This window comes from Rattus norvegicus, chromosome 11, assembly GCF_036323735.1.
Source record: "Rattus norvegicus strain BN/NHsdMcwi chromosome 11, GRCr8, whole genome shotgun sequence".
Classification (NCBI taxonomy): Eukaryota; Metazoa; Chordata; class Mammalia; order Rodentia; family Muridae; genus Rattus; species Rattus norvegicus.
This window is the reverse complement of record NC_086029.1, coordinates 10,618,408-10,645,473: the sequence shown is the minus strand read 5'-3', so window position 1 is coordinate 10,645,473 and position 27,066 is coordinate 10,618,408.

Sequence of the window (27,066 nt, the reverse complement as noted above, 5' to 3'; positions counted from 1 at the left end):
CAAGCATGTCCCATTGGGAACTCACTGAATTCGCCTAGAAAATTTGATTCCATTCGTGAAAATTTTTCTATATCCCGAACAGTCCACTTATTACTACTGCGGCCTATTGGGAACTAACCGAATTCACCATGTTACTCAGATTCGGCTCACCAAATTTTTATGAATCTTTAAAAGTACACATATTACATGAGCAGGCTACTAGGAACTAACTGAATTCACAAAGAAACAGTGTTTCAGTTCGTTAACGTTGCTCTATCTTGAATAACAAGCTTATTACATGCGAATCCTATTGGGAACCTACTCAATTCACCATGATACTTGGATTCCATTCCTTAAAATGTTGCTCGATATTGAAAAGCAAACTCAAACAAGCATGTCCCATTGGGAACTCACTGAATTCGCCTAGAAATTTTGATTCCATTCGTGAAAATTTTTCTATATCCCGAACAGTCCACTTATTACTACTGCGGCCTATTGGGAACTAACCGAATTCACCATGTTACTCAGATTCGGCTCACCAATTTTTTTAAATCTTTAAAGGTACACGTATTACAAGAGCAGGCTACTAGGATCTGACTGAATTCACAAAGAAACAGTGTTTCAGTTCGTTAAAACGTTGCTCTATCTTGAATAACAAGCTTATTACATGCGAATCCTATTGGGAACCTACTCAATTCACCATGATACTTGGATTCCGTTCCTTAAAATGTTGCTCGATAATGAAAAGCAAACTCATACAAGCATATCCCATTGGGAACTAACTGAAATCGCCTAGAAATTTTGATTCCATTCGTGAAAATTTTTCTATATCCCGAACAGTCCACTTATTACCACTGCGGCCTATTGGGAACTAACCGAATTCACCATGTTACTCAGATTCGGCTCACCAAATTTTTATAAATCTTTAAAAGTACACATATTACAAGAGCAGGCTACTAGGAACTAACTGAATTCACAAAGAAACAGTGTTTCAGTTCGTTAAAACGTTGGTCTATCTTGAATAACAAGCTTATTACATGCAAATCCTATTGGGTACCTACTCAATTCACCATGATACTTGGATTCCGTTCCTTAAAATGTTGCTCGATATTGAAAAGCAAACTCATACAAGCATGTCCTATTGGGAACTCACTGAATTCGCCTAGAAATTTTGATTCCATTCGTGAAAATTTTTCGATATCCCGAACAGTCCACTTATTACTACTGCGGCCTATTGGGAACTAACGGAATTCACCATATTACTCAGATTCGGCTCACCAAATTTTTTTAAATCTTTAAAAGTACACATATTACAAGAGCAGGCTACTAGGAACTAACTGAATTCACAAAGAAACAGTGTTTCAGTTTGTTAAAACGTTGCTCTATCTTGAATAACAAGCTTATTACATGCGAATCCTACTGGGAACCTACTCAATTCACCAGGATACTTGGATTCCGTTCCTTAAAATGTTGCTCGATAATGAAAAGCAAACTCATACAAGCATATCCAATTGGGAACTCACTGAAATCGCCTAGAAATTTTGATTCCATTCGTGAAAATTTTTCTATATCCCGAACAGTCCACTTATTACCACTGCGGCCTATTGGGAACTAACCGAATTCACCATGTTACTCAGATTCGGCTCACCAAATTTTTATAAATCTTTAAAAGTACACATATTAAAGAGCAGGCTACTAGGAACTAACTGAATTCACAAAGAAACAGTGTTTCAGTTCGTTAAAACGTTGGTCTATCTTGAATAACAAGCTTATTACATGCAAATCCTATTGGGAACCTACTCAATTCACCATGATACTTGGATTCCATTCCTTAAAATGTTGCTCGATATTGAAAAGCAAACTCAAACAAGCATGTCCCATTGGGAACTCACTGAATTCGCCTAGAAATTTTGATTCCATTCGTGAAAATTTTTCTATATCACGAACAGTCCACTTATTACTACTGCGGCCTATTGGGAACTAACCGAATTCACCATGTTACTCAGATTCGGCTCACCAAATTTTTATGAATCTTCTATAGTACACATATTACATGAGCAGGCTACTAGGAACTAACTGAATTCACAAAGAAACAGTGTTTCAGTTCGTTAACGTTGCTCTATCTTGAATAACAAGCTTATTACATGCGAATCCTATTGGGAACCTACTCAATTCACCATGATACTTCGATTCCGTTCCTTAAAATGTTGCTCGATATTGAAAAGCAAACTCAAACAAGCATGTCCCATTGGGAACTCACTGAAGTCGCCACGAAATTTTGATTCCATTCGTGAAAATTTTTCTATATCCCGAACAGTCCACTTATTACTACTGCGGCCTATTGGGAATTAACCGAATTCACCATGTTACTCAGATTCGGCTCACCATTTTTTTTAAATCTTTAAAGGTACACGTATTACAAGAGCAGGCTACTAGGATCTGACTGAATTCACAAAGAAACAGTGTTTCAGTTCGTTAAAACGTTGCTCTATCTTGAATAACAAGCTTATTACATGCGAATCCTATTGGGAACCTACTCAATTCACCATGATACTTGGATTCCGTTCCTTAAAATGTTGCTCGATAATGAAAAGCAAACTCATACAAGCATATCCCATTGGGAACTAACTGAAATCGCCTAGAAATTTTGATTCCATTCGTGAAAATTTTTCTATATCCCGAACAGTCCACTTATTACCACTGCGGCCTATTGGGAACTAACCGAATTCACCATGTTACTCAGATTCGGCTCACCAAATTTTTATAAATCTGTAAAAGTACACATATTACAAGAGCAGGCTACTAGGAACTAACTGAATTCACAAAGAAACAGTGTTTCAGTTCGTTAAAACGTTGGTCTATCTTGAATAACAAGCTTATTACATGCAAATCCTATTGGGTACCTACTCAATTCACCATGATACTTGGATTCCGTTCCTTAAAATGTTGCTCGATATTGGAAAGCAAACTCATACAAGCATGTCCTATTGGGAACTCACTGAATTCGCCTAGAAATTTTGATTCCATTCGTGAAAATTTTTCGATATCCCGAACAGTCCACTTATTACTACTGCGGCCTATTGGGAACTAACGGAATTCACCATATTACTCAGATTCGGCTCACCAAATTTTTTTAAATCTTTAAAAGTACACATATTACAAGAGCAGGCTACTAGGAACTAACTGAATTCACAAAGAAACAGTGTTTCAGTTCGTTAAAACGTTGCTCTATCTTGAATAACAAGCTTATTACATGCGAATCCTACTGGGAACCTACTCAATTCACCAGGATACTTGGATTCCGTTCCTTAAAATGTTGCTCGATAATGAAAAGCAAACTCATACAAGCATATCCAATTGGGAACTCACTGAAATCGCCTAGAAATTTTGATTCCATTCGTGAAAATTTTTCTATATCCCGAACAGTCCACTTATTACCACTGCGGCCTATTGGGAACTAACCGAATTCACCATGTTACTCAGATTCGGCTCACCAAATTTTTATAAATCTTTAAAAGTACACATATTAAAGAGCAGGCTACTAGGAACTAACTTAATTCACAAAGAAACAGTGTTTCAGTTCGTTAAAACGTTGGTCTATCTTGAATAACAAGCTTATTACATGCAAATCCTATTGGGAACCTACTCAATTCACCATGATACTTGGATTCCATTCCTTAAAATGTTGCTCGATATTGAAAAGCAAACTCAAACAAGCATGTCCCATTGGGAACTCACTGAATTCGCCTAGAAATTTTGATTCCATTCGTGAAAATTTTTCTATATCCCGAACAGTCCACTTATTACTACTGCGGCCTATTGGGAACTAACCGAATTCACCATATTACTCAGATTCGGCTCACCAAATTTTTATGAATCTTCTAAAGTACACATATTACATGAGCAGGCTACTAGGAACTAACTGAATTCACAAAGAAACAGTGTTTCAGTTCGTTAACGTTGCTCTATCTTGAATAACAAGCTTATTACATGCGAATCCTATTGGGAACCTACTCAATTCACCATGATACTTGGATTCCATTCCTTAAAATGTTGCTCGATATTGAAAAGCAAACTCAAACAAGCATGTCCCATTGGGAACTCACTGAATTCGCCTAGAAATTTTGATTCCATTCGTGAAAATTTTTCTATATCCCGAACAGTCCACTTATTACTACTGCGGCCTATTGGGAATTAACCGAATTCACCATGTTACTCAGATTCGGCTCACCAATTTTTTTTAAATCTTTAAAGGTACACGTATTACAAGAGCAGGCTACTAGGATCTGACTGAATTCACAAAGAAACAGTGTTTCAGTTCGTTAAAACGTTGCTCTATCTTGAATAACAAGCTTATTACATGCGAATCCTATTGGGAACCTACTCAATTCACCATGATACTTGGATTCCGTTCCTTAAAATGTTGCTCGATAATGAAAAGCAAACTCATACAAGCATATCCCATTGGGAACTAACTGAAATCGCCTAGAAATTTTGATTCCATTCGTGAAAATTTTTCTATATCCCGAACAGTCCACTTATTACCACTGCGGCCTATTGGGAACTAACCGAATTCACCATGTTACTCAGATTCGGCTCACCAAATTTTTATAAATCTTTAAAAGTACACATATTACAAGAGCAGGCTACTAGGAACTAACTGAATTCACAAAGAAACAGTGTTTCAGTTCGTTAAAACGTTGGTCTATCTTGAATAACAAGCTTATTACATGCAAATCCTATTGGGTACCTACTCAATTCACCATGATACTTGGATTCCGTTCCTTAAAATGTTGCTCGATATTGGAAAGCAAACTCATACAAGCATGTCCTATTGGGAACTCACTGAATTCGCCTAGAAATTTTGATTCCATTCGTGAAAATTTTTCGATATCCCGAACAGTCCACTTATTACTACTGCGGCCTATTGGGAACTAACGGAATTCACCATATTACTCAGATTCGGCTCACCAAATTTTTTTAAATCTTTAAAAGTACACATATTACAAGAGCAGGCTACTAGGAACTAACTGAATTCACAAAGAAACAGTGTTTCAGTTCGTTAAAACGTTGCTCTATCTTGAATAAAAAGCTTATTACATGCGAATCCTATTGGGAACCTACTCAATTCACAATGATACTTGGATTCCGTTCCTTAAAATGTTGCTCGATATTGAAAAGCAAACTCATACAAGCATGTCCCATTGGGAACTCACTGAATTCGCCTAGAAATTTTGATTCCATTCGTGAAAATTTTTCTATATCCCGAGCAGTCCACTTATTACTACTGCGGCCTATTGGGAACTAACCGAATTCACCATGTTACTCAGATTCGGCTCACCAAATTTTTATAAATCTTTAAAAGTACACATATTACAAGAGCAGGCTACTAGGAACTAACTGAATTCACAAAGAAACAGTGTTTCAGTTCTTTAAAACGTTGCTCTATCTTGAATAACGGGCTTATTAAATGCGAATCCTATTGGGAACCTACTCAATTCACCATGATACTTCGATTCCGTTCCTTAAAATGTTGCTCGATATTGAAAAGCAAACTCATACAAGCATGTCCCATTGGGAACTCACTGAATTCGCCTAGAAATTTTGATTCCATTCGTGAAAATTTTTCTATATCCCGAACAGTCCACTTATTACTACTGCGGCCTATTGGGAACTAACCGAATTCACCATGTTACTCAGATTCGGCTCACCAAATTTTTATAAATCTTTAAAAGTACACATATTACAAGAGCAGGCTACTAGGAACTAACTGAATTCACAAAGAAACAGTGTTTCAGTTCGTTAAAACGTTGCTCTATCTTGAATAACAAGCTTATTACATGCGAATCCTATTGGGAACCTACTCAATTCACCATGATACTTCGATTCCGTTCCTTAAAATGTTGCTCGATATTGAAAAGCAAACTCATACAAGCATGTCCCATTGGGAACTCACTGAATTCGCCTAGAAATTTTGATTCCATTCGTGCAAATTTTTCTATATCCCGAGCAGTCCACTTATTACTACTGCGGCCTATTGGGAACTAACCGAATTCACCATGTTACTCAGATTCGGCTCACCAAATTTTTATAAATCTTTAAAAGTACACATATTACATGAGCAGGCTACTAGGAACTAACTGAATTCACAAAGAAACAGTGTTTCAGTTCGTTAACGTTGCTCTATCTTGAATAACAAGCTTATTACATGCGAATCCTATTGGGAACCTACTCAATTCACCATGATACTTGGATTCCATTCCTTAAAATGTTGCTCGATATTGAAAAGCAAACTCAAACAAGCATGTCCCATTGGGAACTCACTGAATTCGCCTAGAAATTTTGATTCCATTCGTGAAAATTTTTCTATATCCCGAACAGTCCACTTATTACTACTGCGGCCTATTGGGAATTAACCGAATTCACCATGTTACTCAGATTCGGCTCACCAATTTTTTTAAATCTTTAAAGGTACACGTATTACAAGAGCAGGCTACTAGGATCTGACTGAATTCACAAAGAAACAGTGTTTCAGTTCGTTAAAACGTTGCTCTATCTTGAATAACAAGCTTATTACATGCGAATCCTATTGGGAACCTACTCAATTCACCAGGATACTTGGATTCCGTTCCTTAAAATGTTGCTCGATAATGAAAAGCAAACTCATACAAGCATATCCCATTGGGAACTCACTGAAATCGCCTAGAAATTTTGATTCCATTCGTGAAAATTTTTCTATATCCCGAACAGTCCACTTATTACCACTGCGGCCTATAGGGAACTAACCGAATTCACCATGTTACTCAGATTCGGCTCACCAAATTTTTATAAATCTTTAAAAGTACACATATTACAAGAGCAGGCTACTAGGAACTAACTGAATTCACAAAGAAACAGTGTTTCAGTTCGTTAAAACGTTGGTCTATCTTGAATAACAAGCTTATTACATGCAAATCCTATTGGGTACCTACTCAATTCACCATGATACTTGGATTCCGTTCCTTAAAATGTTGCTCGATATTGGAAAGCAAACTCATACAAGCATGTCCTATTGGGAACTCACTGAATTCGCCTAGAAATTTTGATTCCATTCGTGACAATTTTTCGATATCCCGAACAGTCCACTTATTACTACTGCGGCCTATTGGGAACTAACGGAATTCACCATATTACTCAGATTCGGCTCACCAAATTTTTATAAATCTTTAAAAGTACACATATTACAAGAGCAGGCTACTAGGAACTAACTGAATTCACAAAGAAACAGTGTTTATGTTCGTTAAAACGTTGCTCTATCTTGAATAAAAAGCTTATTACATGCGAATCCTATTGGGAACCTACTCAATTCACAATGATACTTGGATTCCGTTCCTTAAAATGTTGCTCGATATTGAAAAGCAAACTCATACAAGCATGTCCCATTGGGAACTCACTGAATTCGCCTAGAAATTTTGATTCCATTCGTGAAAATTTTTCTATATCCCGAGCAGTCCACTTATTACTACTGCGGCCTATTGGGAACTAACCGAATTCACCATGTTACTCAGATTCGGCTCACCAAATTTTTATAAATCTTTAAAAGTACACATATTACAAGAGCAGGCTACTAGGAACTAACTGAATTCACAAAGAAACAGTGTTTCAGTTCGTTAAAACGTTGCTCTATCTTGAATAACAAGCTTATTACATGCGAATCCTATTGGGAACCTACTCAATTCACCATGATACTTCGATTCCGTTCCTTAAAATGTTGCTCGATATTGAAAAGCAAACTCATACAAGCATGTCCCATTGGGAACTCACTGAATTCGCCTAGAAATTTTGATTCCATTCGTGAAAATTTTTCTATATCCCGAACAGTCCACTTATTACTACTGCGGCCTATTGGGAACTAACCGAATTCACCATGTTACTCAGATTCGGCTCACCAAATTTTTATAAATCTTTAAAAGTACACATATTACAAGAGCAGGCTACTAGGAACTAACTGAATTCACAAAGAAACAGTGTTTCAGTTCGTTAAAACGTTGCTCTATCTTGAATAACAAGCTTATTACATGCGAATCCTATTGGGAACCTACTCAATTCACCATAATACTTCGATTCCGTTCCTTAAAATGTTGCTCGATATTGAAAAGCAAACTCATACAAGCATGTCCCATTGGGAACTCACTGAATTCGCCTAGAAATTTTGATTCCATTCGTGAAAATTTTTCTATATCCCGAACAGTCCACTTATTACTACTGCGGCCTATTGGGAACTAACCGAATTCACCATGTTACTCAGATTCGGCTCACCAATTTTTTTAAATCTTTAAAGGTACACGTATTACAAGAGCAGGCTACTAGGATCTGACTGAATTCACAAAGAAACAGTGTTTCAGTTCGTTAAAACGTTCCTCTATCTTGAATAACAAGCTTATTACATGCGAATCCTATTGGGAACCTACTCAATTCACCATGATACTTGGATTCCGTTCCTTAAAATGTTGCTCGATAATGAAAAGCAAACTCATACAAGCATATCCCATTGGGAACTAACTGAAATCGCCTAGAAATTTTGATTCCATTCGTGAAAATTTTTCTATATCCCGAACAGTCCACTTATTACCACTGCGGCCTATTGGGAACTAACCGAATTCACCATGTTACTCAGATTCGGCTCACCAAATTTTTATAAATCTTTAAAAGTACACATATTACAAGAGCAGGCTACTAGGAACTAACTGAATTCACAAAGAAACAGTGTTTCAGTTCATTAAAACGTTGGTCTATCTTGAATAACAAGCTTATTACATGCAAATCCTATTGGGTACCTACTCAATTCACCATGATACTTGGATTCCGTTCCTTAAAATGTTGCTCGATATTGGAAAGCAAACTCATACAAGCATGTCCTATTGGGAACTCACTGAATTCGCCTAGAAATTTTGATTCCATTCGTGAAAATTTTTCGATATCCCGAACAGTCCACTTATTACTACTGCGGCCTATTGGGAACTAACGGAATTCACCATATTACTCAGATTCGGCTCACCAAATTTTTATAAATCTTTAAAAGTACACATATTACAAGAGCAGGCTACTAGGAACTAACTGAATTCACAAAGAAACAGTGTTTCAGTTCGTTAAAACGTTGCTCTATCTTGAATAAAAAGCTTATTACATGCGAATCCTATTGGGAAACTACTCAATTCACAATGATACTTGGATTCCGTTCCTTAAAATGTTGCTCGATATTGAAAAGCAAACTCATACAAGCATGTCCCATTGGGAACTCACTGAATTCACCTAGAAATTTTGATTCCATTCGTGAAAATTTTTCTATATCCCGAGCAGTCCACTTATTACTACTGCGGCCTATTGGGAACTAACCGAATTCACCATGTTACTCAGATTCGGCTCACCAAATTTTTATAAATCTTTAAAAGTACACATATTACATAAGCAGGCTACTAGGAACTAACTGAATTCACAAAGAAACAGTGTTTCAGTTCGTTAACGTTGCTCTATCTTGAATAACAAGCTTATTACATGCGAATCCTATTGGGAACCTACTCAATTCACCATGATACTTGGATTCCATTCCTTAAAATGTTGCTCGATATTGAAAAGCAAACTCAAACAAGCATGTCCCATTGGGAACTCACTGAATTCGCCTAGAAATTTTGATTCCATTCGTGAAAATTTTTCTATATCCCGAACAGTCCACTTATTACTACTGCGGCCTATTGGGAATTAACCGAATTCACCATGTTACTCAGATTCGGCTCACCAATTTTTTTAAATCTTTAAAGGTACACGTATTACAAGAGCAGGCTACTAGGTTCTGACTGAATTCACAAAGAAACAGTGTTTCAGTTCGTTAAAACGTTGCTCTATCTTGAATAACAAGCTTATTACATGCGAATCCTATTGGGAACCTACTCAATTCACCATGATACTTGGATTCCGTTCCTTAAAATGTTGCTCGATAATGAAAAGCAAACTCATACAAGCATATCCCATTGGGAACTCACTGAAATCGCCTAGAAATTTTGATTCCATTCGTGAAAATTTTTCTATATCCCGAACAGTCCACTTATTACCACTGCGGCCTATTGGGAACTAACCGAATTCACCATGTTACTCAGATTCGGCTCACCAAATTTTTATAAATCTTTAAAAGTACACATATTACAAGAGCAGGCTACTAGGAACTAACTGAATTCACAAAGAAACAGTGTTTCAGTTCGTTAAAACGTTGGTCTATCTTGAATAACAAGCTTATTACATGCAAATCCTATTGGGTACCTACTCAATTCACCATGATACTTGGATTCCGTTCGTTAAAATGTTGCTCGATATTGGAAAGCAAACTCATACAAGCATGTCCTATTGGGAACTCACTGAATTCGCCTAGAAATTTTGATTCCATTCGTGACAATTTTTCGATATCCCGAACAGTCCACTTATTACTACTGCGGCCTATTGGGAACTAACGGAATTCACCATATTACTCAGATTCGGCTCACCAAATTTTTATAAATCTTTAAAAGTACACATATTACAAGAGCAGGCTACTAGGAACTAACTGAATTCACAAAGAAACAGTGTTTCAGTTCGATAAAACGTTGCTCTATCTTGAATAAAAAGCTTATTACATGCGAATCCTATTGGGAACCTACTCAATTCACAATGATACTTGGATTCCGTTCCTTAAAATGTTGATCGATATTGAAAAGCAAACTCATACAAGCATGTCCCATTGGGAACTCACTGAATTCGCCTAGAAATTTTGATTCCATTCGTGAAAATTTTTCTATATCCCGAGCAGTCCACTTATTACTACTGCGGCCTATTGGGAACTAACCGAATACACCATGTTACTCAGATTCGGCTCACCAAATTTTTATAAATCTTTACAAGTACACATATTACAAGAGCAGGCTACTAGGATTTAACTGAATTCACAAAGAAACAGTGTTTCAGTTCGTTAAAACGTTGCTCTATCTTGAATAACAAGCTTATTACATGCGAATCCTATGGGGAACCTACTCAATTCACCATGATACTTCGATTCCGTTCCTTAAAATGTTGCTCGATATTGAAAAGAAAACTCATACAAGCATGTCCCATTGGGAACTCACTGAATTCGCCTAGAAATTTTGATTCCATTCGTGAAAATTTTTCTATATCCCGAACAGTCCACTTATTACTACTGCGGCCTATTGGGAACTAACCGAATTCACCATGTTACTCAGATTCGGCTCACCAAATTTTTATAAATCTTTAAAAGTACACATATTACAAGAGCAGGCTACTAGGAACTAACTGAATTCACAAAGAAACAGTGTTTCAGTTCGTTAAAACGTTGCTCTATCTTGAATAACAAGCTTATTACATGCGAATCCTATTGGGAACCTACTCAATTCACCATGATACTTCGATTCTGTTCCTTAAAATGTTGCTCGATATTGAAAAGCAAACTCATACAAGCATGTCCCATTGGGAACTCACTGAATTCGCCTAGAAATTTTGATTCCATTCGTGAAAATTTTTCTATATCCCGAACAGTCCACTTATTACTACTGCGGCCTATTGGGAACTAACCGAATTCACCATGTTACTCAGATTCGGCTCACCAAATTTTTATGAATCTTTAAAAGTACACATATTACATGAGCAGGCTACTAGGAACTAACTGAATTCACAAAGAAACAGTGTTTCAGTTCGTTAACGTTGCTCTATCTTGAATAACAAGCTTATTACATGCGAATCCTATTGGGAACCTACTCAATTCACCATGATACTTGGATTCCATTCCTTAAAATGTTGCTCGATATTGAAAAGCCAACTCAAACAAGCATGTCCCATTGGGAACTCACTGAATTCGCCTAGAAATTTTGATTCCATTCGTGAAAATTTTTCTATATCCCGAACAGTCCACTTATTACTACTGCGGCCTATTGGGAATTAACCGAATTCACCATGTTACTCAGATTCGGCTCACCAATTTTTTTAAATCTTTAAAGGTACACGTATTACAAGAGCAGGCTACTAGGATCTGACTGAATTCACAAAGAAACAGTGTTTCAGTTCGTTAAAACGTTGCTCTATCTTGAATAACAAGCTTATTACATGCGAATCCTATTGGGAACCTACTCAATTCACCATGATACTTGGATTCCGTTCCTTAAAATGTTGCTCGATAATGAAAAGCAAACTCATACAAGCATATCCCATTGGGAACTAACTGAAATCGCCTAGAAATTTTGATTCCATTCGTGAAAATTTTTCTATATCCCGAACAGTTCACTTATTACCACTGCGGCCTATTGGGAACTAACCGAATTCACCATGTTACTCAGATTCGGCTCACCAAATTTTTATAAATCTTTAAGAGTACACATATTACAAGAGCCGGCTACTAGGAACTAACTGAATTCACAAAGAAACAGTGTTTCAGTTCGTTAAAACGTTGCTCTATCTTGAATAACAAGCTTATTACATGCGAATCCTATTGGGAACCTACTCAATTCACAATGATACTTGGATTCCGTTCCTTAAAATGTTGCTCGATATTGAAAAGCAAACTCATACAAGCATGTCTCATTGGGAACTCACTGAATTCGCCTAGAAATTTTGATTCCATTCGTGAAAATTTTTCTATATCCCGAACAGTCCACTTATTACTACTGCGGCCTATTGGGAACTAACCGAATTCACCATGTTACTCAGATTCGGCTCACCAAATTTTTATAAATCTTCAAAAGTACACATATTACAAGAGCAGGCTACTAGGAAATAACTGAATTCACAAAGAAACAGTGTTTCAGTTCGTTAAAACGTTGCTCTATCTTGAATAACAACCTTATTACAAGCGAATCCTATTGGGAACCTACTCAATTCAAAATGGTACTTAGATTCCGTTCCTTAAAATGTGGCTCGATATTGAAAAGCAAACTCATACAAGCATGTCCCATTGGGAACTCACTGAATTCGCCTAGAAATTTTGATTCCATTCGTGAAAATTTTTCTATAATCCGAACAGTCCACTTATTACTACTGCGGCCTATTGGGAACTAACCGAATTCACCATGTTACTCAGATTCGGCTCACCAAATTTTTATAAATCTTTAAAAGTACACATATTACAAGAGCAGGCTACTAGGAACTAACTGAATTCACAAAGAAACAGTGTTTCAGTTCGTTAAAACGTTGCTCTATCTTGAATAACAAGCTTATTACATGCGAATCCTATTGGGAACCTACTCAATTCACCATGATACTTGGATTCCGTTCCTTAAAATGTTGCTCGATATTGAAAAGCAAACTCATACAAGCATGTCCCATTGGGAACTCACTGAATTCGCCTAGAAATTTTGATTCCATTCGTGAAAATTTTTCTATATCCCGAGCAGTCCACTTATTACTACTGCGGCCTATTGGGAACTAACCGAATTCACCATGTTACTCAGATTCGGCTCACCAAATTTTTATAAATCTTTAAAAGTACACATATTACAAGAGCAGGCTACTAGGAACTAACTGAATTCACAAAGAAACAGTGTTTCAGTTCGTTCAAACGTTGCTCTATCTTGAATAACAAGCTTATTACATGCGAATCCTATTGGGAACCTACTCAATTCACCATGATACTTCGATTCCGTTCCTTAAAATGTTGCTCGATATTGAAAAGCAAACTCATACAAGCATGTCCCATTGGGAACTCACTGAATTCGCCTAGAAATTTTGATTCCATTCGTGAAAATTTTTCTATATCCCGAACAGTCCACTTATTACTACTGCGGCCTATTGGGAACTAACCGAATTCACCATGTTACTCAGATTCGGCTCACCAAATTTTTATAAATCTTTAAAAGTACACATATTACAAGAGCAGGCTACTAGGAACTAACTGAATTCACAAAGAAACAGTGTTTCAGTTCGTTAAAACGTTGCTCTATCTTGAATAACAAGCTTATTACATGCGAATCCTATTGGGAACCTACTCAATTCACCATGATACTTGGATTCCGTTCCTTAAAATGTTGCTCGATAATGAAAAGCAAACTCATACAAGCATATCCCATTGGGAACTAACTGAAATCGCCTAGAAATTTTGATTCCATTCGTGAAAATTTTTCTATATCCCGAACAGTCCACTTATTACCACTGCGGCCTATTGGGAACTAACCGAATTCACCATGTTACTCAGATTCGGCTCACCAAATTTTTATAAATCTTTAAAAGTACACATATTACAAGAGCAGGCTACTAGGAACTAACTGAATTCACAAAGAAACAGTGTTTCAGTTCGTTAAAACGTTGGTCTATCTTGAATAACAAGCTAATTACATGCAAATCCTATTGGGTACCTACTCAATTCACCATGATACTTGGATTCCGTTCCTTAAAATGTTGCTCGATATTGGAAAGCAAACTCATACAAGCATGTCCTATTGGGAACTCACTGAATTCGCCTAGAAATTTTGATTCCATTCGTGAAAATTTTTCGATATCCCGAACAGTCCACTTATTACTACTGCGGCCTATTGGGAACTAACGGAATTCACCATATTACTCAGATTCGGCTCACCAAATTTTTATAAATCTTTAAAAGTACACATATTACAAGAGCAGGCTACTAGGAACTAACTGAATTCACAAAGAAACAGTGTTTCAGTTCGTTAAAACGTTGCTCTATCTTGAATAACAAGCTTATTACATGCGAATCCTATTGGGAACCTACTCAATTCACAATGATACTTGGATTCCGTTCCTTAAAATGTTGCTCGATATTGAAAAGCAAACTCATACAAGCATGTCTCATTGGGAACTCACTGAATTCGCCTAGAAATTTTGATTCCATTCGTGAAAATTTTTCTATATCCCGAACAGTCCACTTATTACTACTGCGGCCTATTGGGAACTAACCGAATTCACCATGTTACTCAGATTCGGCTCACCAAATTTTTATAAATCTTCAAAAGTACACATATTACAAGAGCAGGCTACTAGGAAATAACTGAATTCACAAAGAAACAGTGTTTCAGTTCGTTAAAACGTTGCTCTATCTTGAATAACAACCTTATTACAAGCGAATCCTATTGGGAACCTACTCAATTCAAAATGGTACTTAGATTCCGTTCCTTAAAATGTGGCTCGATATTGAAAAGCAAACTCATACAAGCATGTCCCATTGGGAACTCACTGAATTCGCCTAGAAATTTTGATTCCATTCGTGAAAATTTTTCTATAATCCGAACAGTCCACTTATTACTACTGCGGCCTATTGGGAAATAACCGAATTCACCATGTTACTCAGATTCGGCTAACCAAATTTTTATAAATCTTTAAAAGTACACATATTACAAGAGCAGGCTACTAGGAACTAACTGAATTCACAAAGAAACTATGTTTCAGTTCGTCAAAACGTTGTTCTATCTTGAATAACAAGCTTATTACATGCGAATCCTATTGGGAACCTACTCAATTCACCATGATACTTGGATTCCGTTCCTTAAAATGTTGCTCAATATTGAAAAGCAAACTCATACAAGCATGTCCCATTGGGAACTCACTGAATTCGCTTAGAAATTTTGATTCCATTCGTGAAAATTTTTCTATATCCCGAACAGTCCACTTATTACTACTGCGGCCTATTGGGAACTAACCGAATTCACCATGTTACTCAGATTCGGCTCACCAAATTTTTATAAATCTTTAAAAGTACACATATTACAAGAGCAGGCTACTAGGAACTAACTGAATTCACAAAGAAACAGTGTTTCAGTTCGTTAAAACGTTGCTCTAACTTGAATAACAAGCTTATTACATGCGAATCCTATTGGGAACCTACTCAATTCACCATGGTACTTAGATTCCGTTCCTTACAATGTTGCTCGATATTGAAAACCAAACTGATACAAGCATGTCCCATTGGGAACTCACTGAATTCGCCTAGCAATTTTGATTCCATTCGTGAAAAATTTTCTATATCCCGAACAGTCCAATTATTACTACTGCGGCCTATTGGGAACTAACCGAATTCACCATGTTACTCAGATTCGGCTCACCAAATTTTTATAAATCTTTAAAAGTACACATATTACAAGAGCAGGCTACTACGAACTAACTGAATTCACAAAGAAACTGTGTTTCAGTTCTTTAAAACGTTGCTCTATCTTGAATAACAAGCTTATTACATGCGAATCCTATTGGGAACCTACTCAATTCAGCATGGTACTTAGATTCCGTTCCTTAAATTTCTCTCGATATTGAAAACCAAACTGATACAAGCATGTCCCATTGGGAACTCACTGAATTCGCCTAGAAATTTGGATTCCATTCGTGAAAATTTTTCGATATCCCGAACAGTCCACTTATTACTACTGCGGCCTATTGGGAACTAACCGAATTCACCATGTTACTCAGATTCGGCTCACCAAATTTTTATAAATCTTTAAAGGTACACATATTACAAGAGCAGGCTACTAGGAACTAACTGAATTCACAAAGAAACAGTGTTTCAGTTCGTTAAAACGTTGCTCTATCTTGAATAACAAGCTTATTACATGCGAATCCTATTGGGAACCTACTCATTCACCATGATACTTAGAGTCCGTTCCTTAAAATGTTGCTCGATATTGAAAAGCAAACTCATACAAGCATCTCCCATTGGGAACTCACTGAATTCGCCAAAAATTTTGATTCCATTCGTGACAATTTTTCTATATCCCGAACAGTCCACTTATTACTACTGCGGCCTATTGGGAACTAACCGAATTCACCATGTTACTCAGATTCGGCTCACCAAATTTTTATAAATCTTTAAAAGTACACATAATACAAGAGCAGGCTACTAGGAACTAACTGAATTCACAAAGAAACAGTGTTTCAGTTCGTTAAAACGTTGCTCTATCTTGAATAACAAGCTTATTACATGCGAATCCTTTTGGGAACCTACTCAATTCACCATGGTACTTAGATTCCGTTCCTTAAAATGTTGCTCGATATTGAAAAGCAAACTCATACAAGCATGTCCCATTGGAACTCACTGAATTCGCCTAGAAATTTTGATTCCATTCGCGAAAGTTTTTCTATATCCCGAGCAGTCCACTTATTACTACTGCGGCCTATTGGGAACTAACCGAATTCACCATGTTACTTAGATTCGGCTCACCAAATTTTTATAAATCTTCAAAAGTACACATATTACAAGAGCAGGCTACTAGGAACTAACTGAATTCACAAAGAAACAGTGTTTCAGTTCGTTAAAACGTTGCTCTATCTTGAATAATAAGCTTATTACATGCGAATCCTATTGGGAACCTACTCAATTCACCATGGTACTTGGATTCCGATCCTTAAAATGTTGCTCGATATTGAAAAGCAAACTCATACAAGCATGTCCCATTGGGAACTCACTGAATTCGCCTAGAAATTTTGATTCCATTCGTGAAAATTTTTCTATATCCCGAACAGTCCACTTATTACTACTGCGGCCTATTGGGAACTAACCGAATTCACCATGTTACTCAGATTCGGCTCACCAAATTTTTATAAATCTTTAAAAGTACACATATTACAAGAGCAGGCTACTAGGAACTAACTGAATTCACAAAGAAACAGTGTTTCAGTTCGTTCAAACGTTGCTCTATCTTGAATAACAAGCTTATTACATGAGAATCCTATTGGGAACCTACTCAATTCACCATGATACTTAGAGTCCGTTCCTTAAAATGTTGCTCGATATTGAAAAGCAAACTCATACAAGCATGTCCCATTGGGAACTCACTGAATTCGCCTAGAAATTTTGATTCCATTCGTGACAATTTTTCTATATCCCGAACAGTCCACTTATTACTACTGCGGCCTATTGGGAACTAACCGAATTCACCATGTTACTCAGATTCGGCTCACCAAATTTTTATAAATCTTCAAAAGTACACATATTACAAGAGCAGGCTACTAGGAACTAACTGAATTCACAAAGAAACAGTGTTTCAGTTCGTTCAAACGTTGCTCTATCTTGAATAACAAGCTTATTACATGCGAATCCTATTGGGAACCTACTCAATTCACCATGATACTTCGATTCCGTTCCTTAAAATGTTGCTCGATATTGAAAAGCAAACTCATACAAGCATGTTCCATTGGAACTCACTGAATTCGCCTAGAAATTTTGATTCCATTCGTGAAAATTTTTCTATATCCCGAACAGTCCACTTATTACTACTGCGGCCTATTGGGAATTAACCGAATTCACCATGTTACTCAGATTCGGCTCACCAAATTTTTATAAATCTTCAAAAGTACACATATTACAAGAGCAGGCTACTAGGAACTAACTGAATTCACAAAGAAACAGTGTTTCAGTTCGTTCAAACGTTGCTCTATCTTGAATAACAAGCTTATTACATGCGAATCCTATTGGGAACCTACTCAATTCACCATGATACTTAGAGTCCGTTCCTTAAAATGTTGCTCGATATTGAAAAGCAAACTCATACAAGCATGTCCCATGGGAACTCCCTGAATTCGCCTAGAAATTTTGATTCCATTCGTGACAATTTTTCTATATCCCGAACAGTCCACTTATTACTACTGCGGCCTATTGGGAACTAACCGAATTCACCATGTTACTCAGATTCGGCTCACCAAATTTTTATAAATCTTCAAAAGTACACATATTACAAGAGCAGGCTACTAGGAACTAACTGAATTCACAAAGAAACAGTGTTTCAGTTCGTTCAAACGTTGCTCTATCTTGAATAACAAGCTTATTACGTGCGAATCCTATTGGGAACCTACTCAATTCACCATGATACTTGGATTCCGTTCCTTAAAATGTTGCTCGATATTGAAAAGCAAACTCATACAAGCATGTTCCATTGGAACTCACTGAATTCGCCTAGAAATTTTGATTCCATTCGTTAAAATTTTTCTATATCCCGAACAGTCCACTTATAACTACTGCGGCCTATTGGGAACTAACCGAATTCACCATGTTACTCAGATTCGGCTCACCAAATTTTTATAAATCTTTAAAAGTACACATATTACAAGAGCAGGCTACTAGGAACTAACTGAATTCACAAAGAAACAGTGTTTCAGTTCGTTAAAACGTTGCTCTATCTTGAATAACAAGCTTATTACATGCGAATCATATTGGGAACCTACTCAATTCACCATGTTACTTGGATTCCGTTCCTTAAAATGTTGCTCGATATTGAAAAGCAAACTCATACAAGCATGTCCCATTGGGAACTCACTGAATTCGCCTAGAAATTTTGATTCCATTCGTGAAAATTTTTCTATATCCCGAACAGTCCACTTATTACTACTGCGGCCTATTGGGAACTAACCGAATTCACCATGTTACTCAGATTCGGCTCACCAAATTTTTATAAATCTTTAAAAGTACACATATTACAAGAGCAGGCTACTAGGAACTAACTGAATTCACAAAGAAACAGTGTTTCAGTTCGTTAAAACGTTGCTCTATCTTGAATAACAAGCTTATTACATGCGAATCCTATTGGGAACCTACTCAATTCACCATGATACTTCGATTCCGTTCCTTAAAATGTTGCTCGATATTGAAAAGCAAAGTCATACAAGCATGTCCCATTGGGAACTCGCTGAATTCGCCTAGAAATTTTGATTCCATTCGTGAAAATTTTTCTATATCCCGAACAGTCCACTTATTACTACTGCGGCCTATTGGGAACTAACCGAATTCACCATGTTACTCAGATTCGGCTCACCAAATTTTTTAAATCCTTAAAAGTACACATATTAGAAGAGCAGGCTACTAGGAACTAACTGAATTCACAAAGAAACAGTGTTTCAGTTCGTTAAAACTTTGCTCTATCTTGAATAACAAGCTTATTACATGCGAATCCTATTGGGAACCTACTCAATTCACCATGGTACTTGGATTCCGTTCCTTAAAATGTTGCTCGATATTGAAAAGCAAACTCATACAAGCATGTCCCTTTGGGAAATCACTGAATTCGCCTAGAAATTTTGATTCCATTCGTGAAAATTTTTCTATATCCCGAACAGTCCACTTATTACTACTGCGGCCTATTGGGAACTAACCGAATTCACAATGTTACTCAGATTCGGCTCACCAAATTTTTATAAATCTTTAAAAGTACACATATTACAAGAGCAGGCTACTAGGAACTAACTGAATTCACAAAGAAACAGTGTTTCAGTTCGTTAAAACGTTGCTCTATCTTGAATAACAAGCTTATTACATGCGAATCCTATTGGGAACCTACTCAATTCAAAATGGTACTTAGATTCCGTTCCTTAAAATGTGGCTCGATATTGAAAAGCAAACTCATACAAGCATGTCCCATTGGGAACTCACTGAATTCGCCTAGAAATTTTGATTCCATTCGTGAAAATTTTTCTATATCCCGAACAGTCCACTTATTACTACTGCGGCCTATTGGGAACTAACCGAATTCACCATGTTACTCAGATTCGGCTCACCAAATTTTTATAAATCTTTAAAAGTACACATATTCCAAGAGCAGGCTACTAGGAACTAACTGAATTCACAAAGAAGCAGTGTTTCAGTTCGTTAAAACGTTGCTCTATCTTGAATAACAAGCTTATTACATGCGAATCCTATTGGGAACCTACTCAATTCACCATGGTACTTGGATTACGTTCCTTAAAATGTTGCTCGATGTTGAAAAGCAAACTCATACAAGCATGTCCCATTGGGAACTCACTGAATTCGCCTAGAAATTTTGATTCCATTCGTGAAAATTTTTCTATATCCCGAGCAGTCCACTTATTACTACTGCGGCCTATTGGGAACTAACCGAATTCACCATGTTACTGAGATTCGGCTCACCAAATTTTTATAAATCTTTGAAAGTACACATATTACAAGAGCAGGCTACTAGGAACTAACTGAATTCACAAAGAAACAGTGTTTCAGTTCGTTAAAACGTTGCTCTATCTTGAATAACAAGCTTATTACATGCGAATCCTATTGGGAACCTACTCAATTCACCATGATACTTGGATTCCGTTCCTTAAAATGTTGCTCGATAATGAAAAGCAAACTCATACAAGCATATCCCATTGGGAACAAACTGAAATCGCCTAGAAATTTTGATTCCATTCGTGAAAATTTTTCTATATCCCGAACAGTCCACTTATTACCACTGCGGCCTATTGGGAACTAACCGAATTCACCATGTTACTCAGATTCGGCTCACCAAATTTTTATAAATCTTTAAAAGTACACATATTACAAGAGCAGGCTACTAGGAACTAACTGAATTCACAAAGAAACAGTGTTTCAGTTCGTTAAAACGTTGCTCTAACTTGAATAACAAGCTTATTACATGCGAATCCTATTGGGAACCTACTCAATTCACCATGGTACTTAGATTCCGTTCCTTACAATGTTGCTCGATATTGAAAACCAAACTGATACAAGCATGTCCCATTGGGAACTCACTGAATTCGCCTAGCAATTTTGATTCCATTCGTGAAAAATTTTCTATATCCCGAACAGTCCAATTATTACTACTGCGGCCTATTGGGAACTAACCGAATTCACCATGTTACTCAGATTCGGCTCACCAAATTTTTATAAATCTTTAAAAGTACACATATTACAAGAGCAGGCTACTACGAACTAACTGAATTCACAAAGAAACTGTGTTTCAGTTCTTTAAAACGTTGCTCTATCTTGAATAACAAGCTTATTACATGCGAATCCTATTGGGAACCTACTCAATTCAGCATGGTACTTAGATTCCGTTCCTTAAATTTCTCTCGATATTGAAAACCAAACTGATACAAGCATGTCCCATTGGGAACTCACTGAATTCGCCTAGAAATTTGGATTCCATTCGTGAAAATTTTTCGATATCCCGAACAGTCCACTTATTACTACTGCGGCCTATTGGGAACTAACCGAATTCACCATGTTACTCAGATTCGGCTCACCAAATTTTTATAAATCTTTAAAGGTACACATATTACAAGAGCAGGCTACTAGGAACTAACTGAATTCACAAAGAAACAGTGTTTCAGTTCGTTAAAACGTTGCTCTATCTTGAATAACAAGCTTATTACATGCGAATCCTATTGGGAACCTACTCATTCACCATGATACTTAGAGTCCGTTCCTTAAAATGTTGCTCGATATTGAAAAGCAAACTCATACAAGCATCTCCCATTGGGAACTCACTGAATTCGCCAAAAATTTTGATTCCATTCGTGACAATTTTTCTATATCCCGAACAGTCCACTTATTACTACTGCGGCCTATTGGGAACTAACCGAATTCACCATGTTACTCAGATTCGGCTCACCAAATTTTTATAAATCTTTAAAAGTACACATAATACAAGAGCAGGCTACTAGGAACTAACTGAATTCACAAAGAAACAGTGTTTCAGTTCGTTAAAACGTTGCTCTATCTTGAATAACAAGCTTATTACATGCGAATCCTTTTGGGAACCTACTCAATTCACCATGGTACTTAGATTCCGTTCCTTAAAATGTTGCTCGATATTGAAAAGCAAACTCATACAAGCATGTCCCATTGGAACTCACTGAATTCGCCTAGAAATTTTGATTCCATTCGCGAAAGTTTTTCTATATCCCGAGCAGTCCACTTATTACTACTGCGGCCTATTGGGAACTAACCGAATTCACCATGTTACTTAGATTCGGCTCACCAAATTTTTATAAATCTTCAAAAGTACACATATTACAAGAGCAGGCTACTAGGAACTAACTGAATTCACAAAGAAACAGTGTTTCAGTTCGTTAAAACGTTGCTCTATCTTGAATAATAAGCTTATTACATGCGAATCCTATTGGGAACCTACTCAATTCACCATGGTACTTGGATTCCGATCCTTAAAATGTTGCTCGATATTGAAAAGCAAACTCATACAAGCATGTCCCATTGGGAACTCACTGAATTCGCCTAGAAATTTTGATTCCATTCGTGAAAATTTTTCTATATCCCGAACAGTCCACTTATTACTACTGCGGCCTATTGGGAACTAACCGAATTCACCATGTTACTCAGATTCGGCTCACCAAATTTTTATAAATCTTTAAAAGTACACATATTACAAGAGCAGGCTACTAGGAACTAACTGAATTCACAAAGAAACAGTGTTTCAGTTCGTTCAAACGTTGCTCTATCTTGAATAACAAGCTTATTACATGAGAATCCTATTGGGAACCTACTCAATTCACCATGATACTTAGAGTCCGTTCCTTAAAATGTTGCTCGATATTGAAAAGCAAACTCATACAAGCATGTCCCATTGGGAACTCACTGAATTCGCCTAGAAATTTTGATTCCATTCGTGACAATTTTTCTATATCCCGAACAGTCCACTTATTACTACTGCGGCCTATTGGGAACTAACCGAATTCACCATGTTACTCAGATTCGGCTCACCAAATTTTTATAAATCTTCAAAAGTACACATATTACAAGAGCAGGGACTAGGAACTAACTGAATTCACAAAGAAACAGTGTTTCAGTTCGTTCAAACGTTGCTCTATCTTGAATAACAAGCTTATTACATGCGAATCCTATTGGGAACCTACTCAATTCACCATGATACTTCGATTCCGTTCCTTAAAATGTTGCTCGATATTGAAAAGCAAACTCATACAAGCATGTTCCATTGGAACTCACTGAATTCGCCTAGAAATTTTGATTCCATTCGTGAAAATTTTTCTATATCCCGAACAGTCCACTTATTACTACTGCGGCCTATTGGGAATTAACCGAATTCACCATGTTACTCAGATTCGGCTCACCAAATTTTTATAAATCTTCAAAAGTACACATATTACAAGAGCAGGCTACTAGGAACTAACTGAATTCACAAAGAAACAGTGTTTCAGTTCGTTCAAACGTTGCTCTATCTTGAATAACAAGCTTATTACATGCGAATCCTATTGGGAACCTACTCAATTCACCATGATACTTAGAGTCCGTTCCTTAAAATGTTGCTCGATATTGAAAAGCAAACTCATACAAGCATGTCCCATGGGAACTCCCTGAATTCGCCTAGAAATTTTGATTCCATTCGTGACAATTTTTCTATATCCCGAACAGTCCACTTATTACTACTGCGGCCTATTGGGAACTAACCGAATTCACCATGTTACTCAGATTCGGCTCACCAAATTTTTATAAATCTTCAAAAGTACACATATTACAAGAGCAGGCTACTAGGAACTAACTGAATTCACAAAGAAACAGTGTTTCAGTTCGTTCAAACGTTGCTCTATCTTGAATAACAAGCTTATTACGTGCGAATCCTATTGGGAACCTACTCAATTCACCATGATACTTGGATTCCGTTCCTTAAAATGTTGCTCGATATTGAAAAGCAAACTCATACAAGCATGTTCCATTGGAACTCACTGAATTCGCCTAGAAATTTTGATTCCATTCGTTAAAATTTTTCTATATCCCGAACAGTCCACTTATAACTACTGCGGCCTATTGGGAACTAACCGAATTCACCATGTTACTCAGATTCGGCTCACCAAATTTTTATAAATCTTTAAAAGTACACATATTACAAGAGCAGGCTACTAGGAACTAACTGAATTCACAAAGAAACAGTGTTTCAGTTCGTTAAAACGTTGCTCTATCTTGAATAACAAGCTTATTACATGCGAATCATATTGGGAACCTACTCAATTCACCATGTTACTTGGATTCCGTTCCTTAAAATGTTGCTCGATATTGAAAAGCAAACTCATACAAGCATGTCCCATTGGGAACTCACTGAATTCGCCTAGAAATTTTGATTCCATTCGTGAAAATTTTTCTATATCCCGAACAGTCCACTTATTACTACTGCGGCCTATTGGGAACTAACCGAATTCACCATGTTACTCAGATTCGGCTCACCAAATTTTTATAAATCTTTAAAAGTACACATATTACAAGAGCAGGCTACTAGGAACTAACTGAATTCACAAAGAAACAGTGTTTCAGTTCGTTAAAACGTTGCTCTATCTTGAATAACAAGCTTATTACATGCGAATCCTATTGGGAACCTACTCAATTCACCATGATACTTCGATTCCGTTCCTTAAAATGTTGCTCGATATTGAAAAGCAAAGTCATACAAGCATGTCCCATTGGGAACTCGCTGAATTCGCCTAGAAATTTTGATTCCATTCGTGAAAATTTTTCTATATCCCGAACAGTCCACTTATTACTACTGCGGCCTATTGGGAACTAACCGAATTCACCATGTTACTCAGATTCGGCTCACCAAATTTTTTAAATCCTTAAAAGTACACATATTAGAAGAGCAGGCTACTAGGAACTAACTGAATTCACAAAGAAACAGTGTTTCAGTTCGTTAAAACTTTGCTCTATCTTGAATAACAAGCTTATTACATGCGAATCCTATTGGGAACCTACTCAATTCACCATGGTACTTGGATTCCGTTCCTTAAAATGTTGCTCGATATTGAAAAGCAAACTCATACAAGCATGTCCCTTTGGGAAATCACTGAATTCGCCTAGAAATTTTGATTCCATTCGTGAAAATTTTTCTATATCCCGAACAGTCCACTTATTACTACTGCGGCCTATTGGGAACTAACCGAATTCACAATGTTACTCAGATTCGGCTCACCAAATTTTTATAAATCTTTAAAAGTACACATATTACAAGAGCAGGCTACTAGGAACTAACTGAATTCACAAAGAAACAGTGTTTCAGTTCGTTAAAACGTTGCTCTATCTTGAATAACAAGCTTATTACATGCGAATCCTATTGGGAACCTACTCAATTCAAAATGGTACTTAGATTCCGTTCCTTAAAATGTGTCTCGATATTGAAAAGCAAACTCATACAAGCATGTCCCATTGGGAACTCACTGAATTCGCCTAGAAATTTTGATTCCATTCGTGAAAATTTTTCTATATCCCGAACAGTCCACTTATTACTACTGCGGCCTATTGGGAACTAACCGAATTCACCATGTTACTCAGATTCGGCTCACCAAATTTTTATAAATCTTTAAAAGTACACATATTCCAAGAGCAGGCTACTAGGAACTAACTGAATTCACAAAGAAGCAGTGTTTCAGTTCGTTAAAACGTTGCTCTATCTTGAATAACAAGCTTATTACATGCGAATCCTATTGGGAACCTACTCAATTCACCATGGTACTTGGATTACGTTCCTTAAAATGTTGCTCGATGTTGAAAAGCAAACTCATACAAGCATGTCCCATTGGGAACTCACTGAATTCGCCTAGAAATTTTGATTCCATTCGTGAAAATTTTTCTATATCCCGAGCAGTCCACTTATTACTACTGCGGCCTATTGGGAACTAACCGAATTCACCATGTTACTGAGATTCGGCTCACCAAATTTTTATAAATCTTTGAAAGTACACATATTACAAGAGCAGGCTACTAGGAACTAACTGAATTCACAAAGAAACAGTGTTTCAGTTCGTTAAAACGTTGCTCTATCTTGAATAACAAGCTTATTACATGCGAATCCTATTGGGAACCTACTCAATTCACCATGATACTTGGATTCCGTTCCTTAAAATGTTGCTCGATAATGAAAAGCAAACTCATACAAGCATATCCCATTGGGAACAAACTGAAATCGCCTAGAAATTTTGATTCCATTCGTGAAAATTTTTCTATATCCCGAACAGTCCACTTATTACCACTGCGGCCTATTGGGAACTAACCGAATTCACCATGTTACTCAGATTCGGCTCACCAAATTTTTATAAATCTTTAAAAGTACACATATTACAAGAGCAGGCTACTAGGAACTAACTGAATTCACAAAGAAACAGTGTTTCAGTTCGTTAAAACGTTGGTCTATCTTGAATAACAAGCTTATTACATGCAAATCCTATTGGGTACCTACTCAATTCACCATGATACTTGGATTCCGTTCCTTAAAATGTTGCTCGATATTGGAAAGCAAACTCATACAAGCATGTCCTATTGGGAACTCACTGAATTCGCCTAGAAATTTTGATTCCATTCGTGAAAATTTTTCGATATCCCGAACAGTCCACTTATTA